Source organism: Triticum aestivum, chromosome 4B (genome assembly GCF_018294505.1).
Source record: "Triticum aestivum cultivar Chinese Spring chromosome 4B, IWGSC CS RefSeq v2.1, whole genome shotgun sequence".
Taxonomy (NCBI): Eukaryota; Viridiplantae; Streptophyta; class Magnoliopsida; order Poales; family Poaceae; genus Triticum; species Triticum aestivum.
The window spans coordinates 3,439,038-3,449,429 of NC_057804.1; the positions used below are offsets into that span (position 1 = coordinate 3,439,038).

The 10,392-nt window shown below is 49.3% G+C and overlaps 1 pseudogene; it reads left to right on the plus strand.

Annotated features, from left to right (window-relative positions):
- The window catches only part of LOC123094103 (putative disease resistance protein RGA3), a 17,463-nt pseudogene extending 12,645 nt beyond the window's left edge, over positions 1-4,818 (plus strand).
- Positions 4,819-10,392: the final 5,574 nt, after the last annotated feature.

The window sequence follows — 10,392 nt, forward strand, 5'->3', positions numbered from 1 at the left end:
TGTTACTTGGAAAGTGATGTGGAGACGGGTTGACCTGGAAGGTGCCCGTGAGATAATTACGAGGCGGGGCCGGGCATTCTTAGCCCTTGCCGCAAGTCCTCGAGACGGGGCAACGGGGTCACCTCTTTCGTGAGTCTCTGCTTGTTACCGCGCGTTCCTAATCCACTACGATTTGGATATTTGATCCGAGGGGCCTCTGGCCTGATAGCACTAACCATCACGTGGGCATAGTATGGGCGTTCTGCGTCGTATACATCAGCCAAAGCTTAATAGACGTCAGCGACTGAGTGGCGCGCGCCGGGTTGGACTGCGCAAGCGCCTGCCTTGTTGAAGGAGGTAGTTAGGTCTGCTCACCGGCCGCGTACGCAACGTGTAGGAGTTTCCGGGGAGATGGCCCATGACCCCTGGGGGCATAGGTTTAGTCCGGCGTGCTGACCTCTCTGTTAAGTCTAGGTCGGGTTGCGGCGTATTGTTTGGCCGAGGCCGGGCATGACCCTGGAAAGTGTGTCCGGCCGGAGTCAATCGAGCGTGGTGGGTAAGTTGGTGCACCCCTGCAGGGAAGAAAACATCTATCGATAGCCTGTCCTACGGTAACGGACACTTGGAGTTGTATCCCGATTGATACAACTAGAACTGGATACTTGTGATGAGAACTGGATGGTGATGAGGATTTGATTGTGATGATAACTGGATAGTATGGCTCTGGGATTGCTTTCTCGCAGGGAGTCGAGAAAGGATCTCTGGCCGAGGTTGATAACACTACTACTACTTTACTTTATGCTACTCTACTCCCTCCTGTTTGCTGCAAGATGGTGGTTTCTAGAAGATGCTAGTCTTCGATAGGACTAGACCTTCTCTCTATTCTGGCATTTCTGCAGCCCAGTCCACATATACAGCCTTCCTTTGATAATGTTGCATATGTAGTGTAGATCCTTGCTTGCGAGTACTTTGGATGAGTACTCACGGTTGCTTTGCTCCCCCCTTTTCCCCCTTCTTTCTTCTTTCTGGTTGTTGCAACCAGATGGTGGAGTCCAGGAGCCAGATACCACCTTTGACGACTGCTGCTACCCCGAGGGTGCCTACTACCACGTGACGGACGCCGACGACCAAGAGTAGTTAGGAGGCTCCCAGGCAGGAGGCCTTGCCTTTTCGATCGATGTTGCTTTTGTGCTAGCCTTCTTAAGGCAAACTTGTCTAACTTATGTCTGTACTCAGATATTATTGCTTCCGCTGACTCTTGTGTATTCGAGCTTATGTATTCGAGCCCTTGAGGCCCATGGCTTGTAATATAAAGCTTGTATTATTTTAATTTGTGTCTAGAGTTGTGTTGTGATATCTTCCCGTGAGTCCTTGATCTTGGTCGTACACATTTGCGTGCATGATTAGTGTACGATTGAATCGATGGCGTCACACTCAACAACTTCCTTGAAGATGCGGATAGGCGGCACATCACGGACAAGAGTGTGTGTGCCTGGGTGGAGGACCTGAAGCGTGCCATGTACCTCGCCACCGACATCCTCGACCTTTGTCATCTCAAGGCCATGGAGCGCTGTACGTCCAAGGACATGGGGTGCCTTAACCCCTTGTTGTTCTGCATGCGAAATCCCCTCCACGCCCACGACATCGGCACCTGCATCAAGGTGCTCAACCAGCAGCTGGATGACATCTGCGAGAGGGGACGTTGTTTCAACTTTATCAGGCTAGAAGGCTACCAAGAACGGAAGACGAACCACCGTCCTCCTGTTGACCGCAAGACCCATCCAGTGTTGGAGCTGTCGGGTGTGGTTGGGGAGAAGATAGAAGACGATACAAAAGCCCTTGTTCAGCTCCTCGCGAAGGAGCCAGGTGACAATAGTAACAACATCATGGTGTTCGCCATTGTTGGTGTTGGTGGGATCGGCAAGACCACCCTCAGCAAGAAGGTCTTCAATGATGAGGCCATGCAGGCCAAGTTCTCAAAAAGGATATGGTTAAGTATCACGCAAGAGTTCAGCGACGTTGAGTTATTGAGGACAGTGTTGCTCATGCTTGCTTTGCTTCTAGTGTTTAGTGTGTCAGTGTTGCTTGATGAACATTAGTAGTGCTCATAATAAATAGTGAACAAGGAAAATGTATACACCAAACTGCCTGTACGTCCTCCACAGTAAACTCGAAGCATCGTCATTTGCAATGGCTATACACCTTAGTTCTAGGTTAGCAACGCAGTTAACCCGACTATCCCCTTATTATTCTTTGTAAAAAATAGTTACATGCATGTAGAGTACATGCTGTTGGTGTGGCTAATGTGTACATTTATGTCGAGAGTGACTTGCTAATTAGATAATCTTATGTGTTAAAAGAATGGCAATGACATCAACGCATCAGGAAATCCGCGTGGTCATAGCTTCAAAATAATTATTAACCAATGGTATTTTTTTTGCTCCTTCTCTTGCCAGCCTAATTTACGTAGCAGACCACCACCACTAGCCACTGAATAATGTTATGTGTTTCTCATTGTCCATATGGGCTTCAACTACTTGCAGATTCTTGGAAACGACATAAGTGAACCAGCGATTGATATGCTAAAGGATATCGGATTACAAATTGTAGAAAAATGCGACGGATTACCGCTTGCTATAAAAGTAATGGGAGGACTCCTATGCCAGAAGGAGAAAGAACGGCTTGTTTGGAAAAGGTCCTGAATGATGCTATATGGTCAGTATCTCAAATGCCAGAGGAGCTAAATAGTGCAATATATCTCAGCTATGAGGACTTGTCCCCTTCTTTAAAACAATGTTTCTTGCATTTTTCACTTAAACCTAAAAAGGTATTGTTTGAAGATAGCGAATATGTCGGTATGTGGATTGGGGAGGGATTTGTTCATGGGGACTCGGATAGACTGGAAGAACTTGGAATTGAGTACCATAAGGAGCTAGTACTAAGGAACCTTATAGAGCCAGATACATCACATCCTGGTCAACATTTTTGCAACATGCATGATGTTGTCCGTTCATTTGCTCAATTTGTCTGTAGAAATGAATCACTAGTACTGAACAATGGAGAATCTACTAGTAATATTTTTAGTATGCAAAGATATCTTAGGTTGTCCATAGAAGCAAAAGGAGTAGAATCAGAGACATTTGAGTTGAGAAGTCTACAAGAGCAAAAAACACTAAGATCCATAATATTAATTGGCAATTTCAAGATTCAGCCTGGTGATTCCATGACTATGTTTTCAAGTTTACGGACTCTACATATGGAGTCTATAGACTGTGTTGCATTGCTTGAATCTTTGCATCAACTGAAACACTTGAGGTACTTGGCAGTAAAAAAGTGCAATGGTATAAATAGCTTGCCACAAGACATCCACAAGATGAAATTGTTGCAACATCTTAGTTTTGAGGGTTGCGGGAATCTTGTGAGCCTTCCTAATAACATTGTGAAGTTACAAGAACTACGACATCTTGACCTTGATGGCACATGTGTAATTAGTATGCCCAGGGGGTTCCATGCTTTAAAAAAGTTGAGGACAATATTTGGGTTCCCAGCTCAAATTGATGGTGATTGGTGCAGTTTGGAAGAGCTTGGGCCTCTTTCTCATCTTAGGTGCATTAGATTAGTGGGTCTACAAAATGTATCTGCTAGTTCATTCGCCAGGAAGGCCAGGCTTGGTGAAAAGGTGCATCTCTCCATGTTGTTCTTACACTGCAGCAGTGGATTTGGCGATGACGGACAGAAGAAAGAAAATGTCACCGAGAAAGATCAAAGAGTAATTGAGGAGGTATTTGATGGTCTATGTCCTCCATCTTGCATACAGCATATTGTTGTCAAAGGATATTATGGGTGCCAGCTCCCAAGATGGATGAGGGACACATCAACGGCACTCCTCAAGTCTCTGAAGATTCTACCGCTGCGTGACCTGGCTTGCTGCACTCAACTCCCTGATGGACTGTGTCAGCTCCCTTGTTTGGAGTGCCTAGAGGTATACCAGGCTGTAGCAATTAAGCGTGTGGGTCCTGAATTTGTGCAGCCCAGTAGTCACCATCATCATCCTTCATCCTGGGTTGTGGTTACTTTTTCAAAACTGCACCAGATGGTCTTGAATGGACTGGCGGAATGGGAGGAGTGGGAGTGGGAGGAGGAAGTCCATGCTATGCCTGTCTTGGAGGATCTTTTTATTCAAAGTTGCAAATTGAGGTGTATCCCTCCTGGCCTTGCCACACATGCAAGGGCTTTGAAAAAATTAACCATATGGAGCGTTCAGCAACTCCAGTCTATAGAGAACTTTGCTTCTGTGGTCGAGCTCGACCTGGGTTGTTTACCCGACCTGACTAGGATCTCCAATTTCCCCAAGCTGCGAAAACTTGATATCTATTGCTGCCCGAAGCTCGAGTTGCTGCAGGAGATGGATGCACTCCAGAAGCTCGTTCTGACAGTTCAGTACAGCGAGAGCCAGCTCCCATCGTACCTGCAAACTGTAAAGTCAAGCCATTTGCTGCTGGACTGTTGCCCGTTCATACTCATTTCCATGGCTTTGGGAAAGTCTAGTTCCGAGTGGGACAAGTTCAGCCATATCCAGCATGTCGAGGCTTATGCAGATGAGGAAGGCATTGAAAAGAGATGGCACGTATTTTACACAAGGGACCCCTACAACATGGAGACAAACATCAATCTGCAGGTAATATATATATTGCTAATTTGTTTCTCTTTTCCAATATGTGTAGTTACTCTGTTTTTCTTAATATCCTCTTGTTGATTCTGTCATAGTATAGTAGTTCATCAGTAACACTAGAGACTACTATCTCGTTTTGCTTGTCAGGAGTTGCCAAATGCTCTTAGCGTTTTCCAATCAAGGGGTGAAGATGGCAAAAGAAGCTGTACCGAGGGAATCTGTGGCTGAAGAAGTGGAGGATGCAGAAAACCCAGGCAAAATGGAGGAGGAAGGCATGGGCCAAGGGAGGAAGGAGGAGTAGCAAACCAAGGAGGCAAACCCAGGCAAAATGATACACGGATCTGTATGTATGTTAATTTCCTGCTGCTGGTAATGTACGGTCCAACGTGCCACTTCTCACTGCCAGGGACTATATAGAAGATAGAAACGGAGACCGGCCGGGATGACTTGGTCCCAAAACATGTAGTTATATTTCTGCATGTGATGTGGTGTAATGTAGAGACTAAGTACAGTTACACCATAATTGATTTGTGCATGATGCTATTTGCTTGGTTAGTTGCTCAACAAGGCAGAATTAATATATATGTGAGGCCTGCTTTAAGCTGCTATGTGTACTCACTCTGTTGCCGCTGAACATTGCTATCTTCAGAACCCACATTGGTTTCTTTTAACTGTGTGCGTGCGCGCGCGTCTATCATAAGTAGAAAACTGAGAGAGAATGAATGATTGATTGATATCCTGGAAGTTGTAGACTGCAAGGGAAGGTAGAAGCTAGTGGATTGGCTTTAGGTTCTGAAACTGAATGCACGGGATTGAGTTTCAGTTTTTGGCCTGCAATTAGGCATAGCCTGTAGCTGTAGGTATACAAAAAGGAATTTTCAATATTCAGGAAATGAAGCTAGTGTAGACTTTGAATGATTTTCAATATTTGTTTGGTACGCACCTTGAGGTTGTCCAATTTAGACCGGTGTGCGGTTCACAACTTCGCATGTAGCAAGAATGTAAGATGAGCTGGACAGGCCATATAACCGGCAGGTAAACCAAGTTTTTTTTTTTTGAGATAGCAGGTAAACCAAGTTGATCAAGAAAGAAAGAAAGAAGCTGCGGCACTACCGATTCAGACTCCAGATTGACTATACGAGAGACAGAACACGGTGGATATCCAATTCATGCTGGTGGGACGCAAATCAGCTATGGTTTTCTTGTGCTATGTGCACGCGGGTTATGGGCTTGTGGCGCAGGATGGGATGCTTCCGAGGCCAGTACTGCAGAACTAGTGTTCCGCTCCGAAGTCGATTGAAGAAGTGAATCATTTGTTTTTCTCATTCCACTCAATATAGTTACGTAGGCGTGGCTTGTCCAATTTGCTCTAGCAGGCAGGATGGTAGGTGGCCAACTCTTTTGTTCAATTCATATCACTAGTAGGAAACAGAGCTTTGGTTCAGGTTGGGTCAGCCCATTAGTCCCGGTTCAGTCCAGAAACGGGACCCATGGGGCATTGGTCACGATTCGTGAGGCCAGGGGGCCTGCCGGGCCTCGTGGGGGCATTGGTCCCGGTTGGTGGGACGAACCGGGACCAATAGGCCTCGCTCCTGGCCCACCATCATTGGTCCCGGTTGCTGGCTTGAACCGAGACCAAAGGGTGTACTTTACTCCCGGTTCCAGCCATGAACCGGGACCAATGTGATGCCTATATATACCCCCGCGCCGGCGAGCAGAGAACTCCACTGCTCTACTTTTTCTGGCCGGCGAGGGGAGGGCTTTGTGGTGCTCTAGCTCACCTCTTATGCACATGAGGTGTTCGACGGAATGCCCGAGCCACACTACTTAAGCTTTCTCCTCTGCAAGCTCGACCTCGAAGCTCCATTTTTTTTGAATATTTGTCTAGGTTTAGCTGTCCGTCATGTTCCACCCCCATCTTCACCGCCGTCCATCGCCCGCACCGATCTCGTCACTGGCACCACCGTGGTGAGCCTCTTGTTCTTATCTTCTTTCTAAAAGGAAAAAAAATTCTAACTTGTATGTTTAGATAGATACTTGTATAATTTTCTTACTTTTATTATTGCTGAACGTGTCATTCCGATGGAACACTTTGAAAATCCCGAGGTGCATAACAATGAAATTCCTTCTAGGAGCAAGAGACAGAGGACTGCAAAGTTTTTGGTGATTATTTTCTTCTGTATCTCATAGATGACACTCTCAGATCTATTTCAGAGGCCTATGCATCTGAGGATGCTGATTACTGGAAGGAAGCAGTTCGTACTGAAATGAATTCCATCTTGGCAAATGAAACTTGGGAGATAACTGATCGTCTTTATGAGTGCAAACCTATAGGATGCAAATGGATATTCAAGAAGAAGCTTAGAGCATCTCCAACCGTTGGCCCCCCAGGAGGCGCCTAAAATCGCCGCCCGGGGGCGAGCCGGCGCAAAAAACCGGCCTGGGGGCGAGTTGGCCCCCAGTCGCCGGCCCCAGGGCCGCCCCCAGGCGCGTCAAATTGTTTTAAAAAAAGAAAACGTTCGGCGAGTTTGTTTAAAACACGGCTAAATTCATCCAAACTTCGGCGAGTTCATACATATTTAAAATATTTTACATAAAAGAAAAAAAACACTACTAGGCCCGTTGTCGTCTCGCCGCTTCTCGCCGCCCGCCGCCCTTGAAGCCCTACATGCCGAGGCGGCGATAGAACTGCATGTAGTCGCCGCCGCCGCCGCCGCCGTCGTCGTCATCGTCGTCATCGCCTCCTCCGCGGCCGCCGTCCCTGCTGCACCCCTCCCTAGGTTTGGGCGCCGGGTTGGACGGTCCGGGGGCGTCCTCGTCCTTGTAGTTGTCGAGGATCACCACGCCGTGCTGTTCCTCGCGCCCACACCTGCGGGCGGCTATCTCCTCCAGGGCTCGGCGCTGCCGGACCATCTCATCGCGGAGGTAGTCGTGCCACGCAAACTTTAGGGCCTCCTCGTCAGAGAAGCCGCACTGGGCTATGGCCTCGTACTCTTCGGGGAGGCCGGGCTCCGGCTTCGGCCTGACGAGGAGGAGGCGTCCAAAGGCGGGGGAGGGGGCGATGCGGACGCCGGAGCTGCGGGTGCGCTGGCTGACCGGCGTGTCCAGGGGCTCCGGCTTGACGGGGGGGAGGCAGGGGGAGCCGGTCGAGCGGCCGGACAACGAGGAGGACGCCCCCTGCCTCGGCGTCCAGGAGCTTCCGCGCCGGCGAGAGAAGGACGGTGGAGCGGGGTACTCCAGCCTGGGCGTGTTGCCGCCCTCGATGTACTCGAGGACGGCCTTGAGCGTGCGGCAGGGCATGCCCCACCATCGGTGGCGGCCTTCGGAGTTGAGCCTCCCGGAGAGCACGACACCGTTGGTGGCCTCGAGCTGCTCGGCGTGGCGGCGACGGAAGTACGGCTCCCACAGCGGGCTGTCGGGGACGTACCTTGGCCCTTCCCTCGCCGCCTGCGGCAGAGAGGCGCAGATGCGCGCGATCTTCGTGCGCCGTGCCGCCCCGGTGGCCGGTGGTGGCACCGGGACCCCGCCGACGCTGATCCTCCATGCCCCAGGTACCCGCATGTCCAGCGGGACCAGGTACCCCGCCTCAAAGAGGAGCCGAGCTTCGTCCTCGTGAAGGTGGCAGCGGCCGAAGCCGTTCGCGGCCGCGTCGTCGCCTGGGAAACGCTCGGCCATGGCTATGGAGACGGCGAGGGGAGAGGGAGGAACGGGAGAGGAGCGGCGATGCACTGTCTGTGCATTCGCCGGCGCGCTTCGGGCGTCTTATATAGGCGGAGGCATCGCACATACGTGTGGCTTCCGTGCGTACGCGTGGCGGGCAAGGGACGCGCGTCGTCCGATCTTCACTGCGCCGCCCGTGAGGCATCAATGGAGGAGACTGACCGGTGCGGCAGCGCGCAGTAGTTTTGGCATTGATTCGCCGTGGGAACTAAGGCGATGAGGACGACGAAGCGGCGAGAAGAGCCGAGTCGCTACAAAGGAGGGCTCGCCGATTTTTGTGCCAAAAACGTTTCGGCCGGCGCCCCCAAGTGCCCCCCAGCGCGCCGGGTTCGGTCTGGGTCCGCCGGCGCCAATTTCGGTCCGAGCCGGCGAAAAATGGGCCTTTGGGCGCGCGACTAGGCCGTTTTTTCGGCGCCGGCGTGAAAAAAGCACCTGGGGAGGCCGTTCTGGGGGCGCGGCTGTAGATGCTCTTAGGCCTGATGGTTTTATTGAGAAGTACAAGGCTCGGCTCGTGGCTAAGGGTTATACCCAAAAGGAAGGTGAAGACTTCTTTGATACTTACTCACCTGTGGCTCAACTGACCACTATTCGAGTACCACTTTCACTTGCTGCCTCACATGGTCTTCTTGTTCATCAAATGGATGTTAAGACTGCTTTCCTAAATGGAGAGTTAGAAGAGGAAATTTATAGGGAACAACCATATGGGTTTATAGTAGATGGTCAGGAAGGAAAGGCGTGCAAGTTGCTGAAGTCTTTGTATGGACTTAAGCAAGCACCCAAGCAGTGGCATGAGAAGTTTGAAAGAACTTTAACAGCCGCAGGCTTTGTTGCTAACGAAGCTGATAAATGTGTGTACCGTCGCCATGGTGGGGCGAGGGAGTTATCCTTTGCTTGTATGTTGATGACATACTGATTTTCAGAACAAATCTGATGGTTTTTAAGGAGGTCAAGGATTTCCTATCTCATTGCTTTGAGATGAAGGATTTAGGAGTGCTGATGTCATTCTGAACATCAAGTTGTTGAGAGACGATGATGGTGGGATTACATTGCTTCAATCTCACTATGTGGAAAAGATTTTGAGTCGCGTTGGCTACAGTGACTGCAAGCCCTCTCCAACACCATATGATGCTAGTGTCTTGCTTCGAAAGAATCAAAGAATTGCTAGAGACCAATTGAAATATTCTCAGACTATTGGCTCGTTTATGTATTTAACCGGTGCTACAAGACCTGACATCTCTTTTGCTGTTAGCAAACTGAGCCGTTTTGTCTCAAAACCAGGAGATGTGCACTGGAAAACTCTACAGAGAGTTTTATGTAATTTGAAAGGCACTGCGAATTATGGAATTCACTACCACTACTAGGAAAAGGCCTGTTAGTGGCACACCTATTTTTGCCATTAATGACGCACTATAGGTGCACCACTATCACCACGCCACTAGTAACACATACTAATGGTGCACCTCTGGTGCGCCTTTAGTATACCAGATAATAGTGGCGCACCTGGTAGTGCGCCATTACTACCTTTTCAGGTGCGCCACTAATAACTTATTATTATTATTTTTTGTCGATTTCTTTGAATTTTGAAGCGGGAAAATAGTAATTGCGCACATTCTAACCCCCACGGTGCGCCATTACTATTTTGAATTTTGAATCTGGATCTGGATCGCGATTTTTTGCCCTTTTTTTGCTCATTTTTTTGCTCATTTTTTGCTCGTTTTTTTGCTCATTTTTTTGCTCGTTTTTTTGCACAATATTTTTTCAAATTTTGTTCTCGTTTTTGGATGTTGTACGTTCTTTTGCCGGAGAGGTGTTTGCTGTAGAGGAGGGCCAAGGAGAGACCGTGAGGAGGAGAGGAGGGAGGAGGAGGAGGTCACCGGAGAGGAGCTCGCCTACATCGTCGGAGAGGAGGAGGAGGAGGTCACCGGAGAGGAGCTCGCCTACATCGCCGGAGAGGAGGAGGATGTCGCGGAGAGGAGTTCACCGGAGAGGAGGGAGGAGAAACCGTGAGGGGAGGGGAGGAG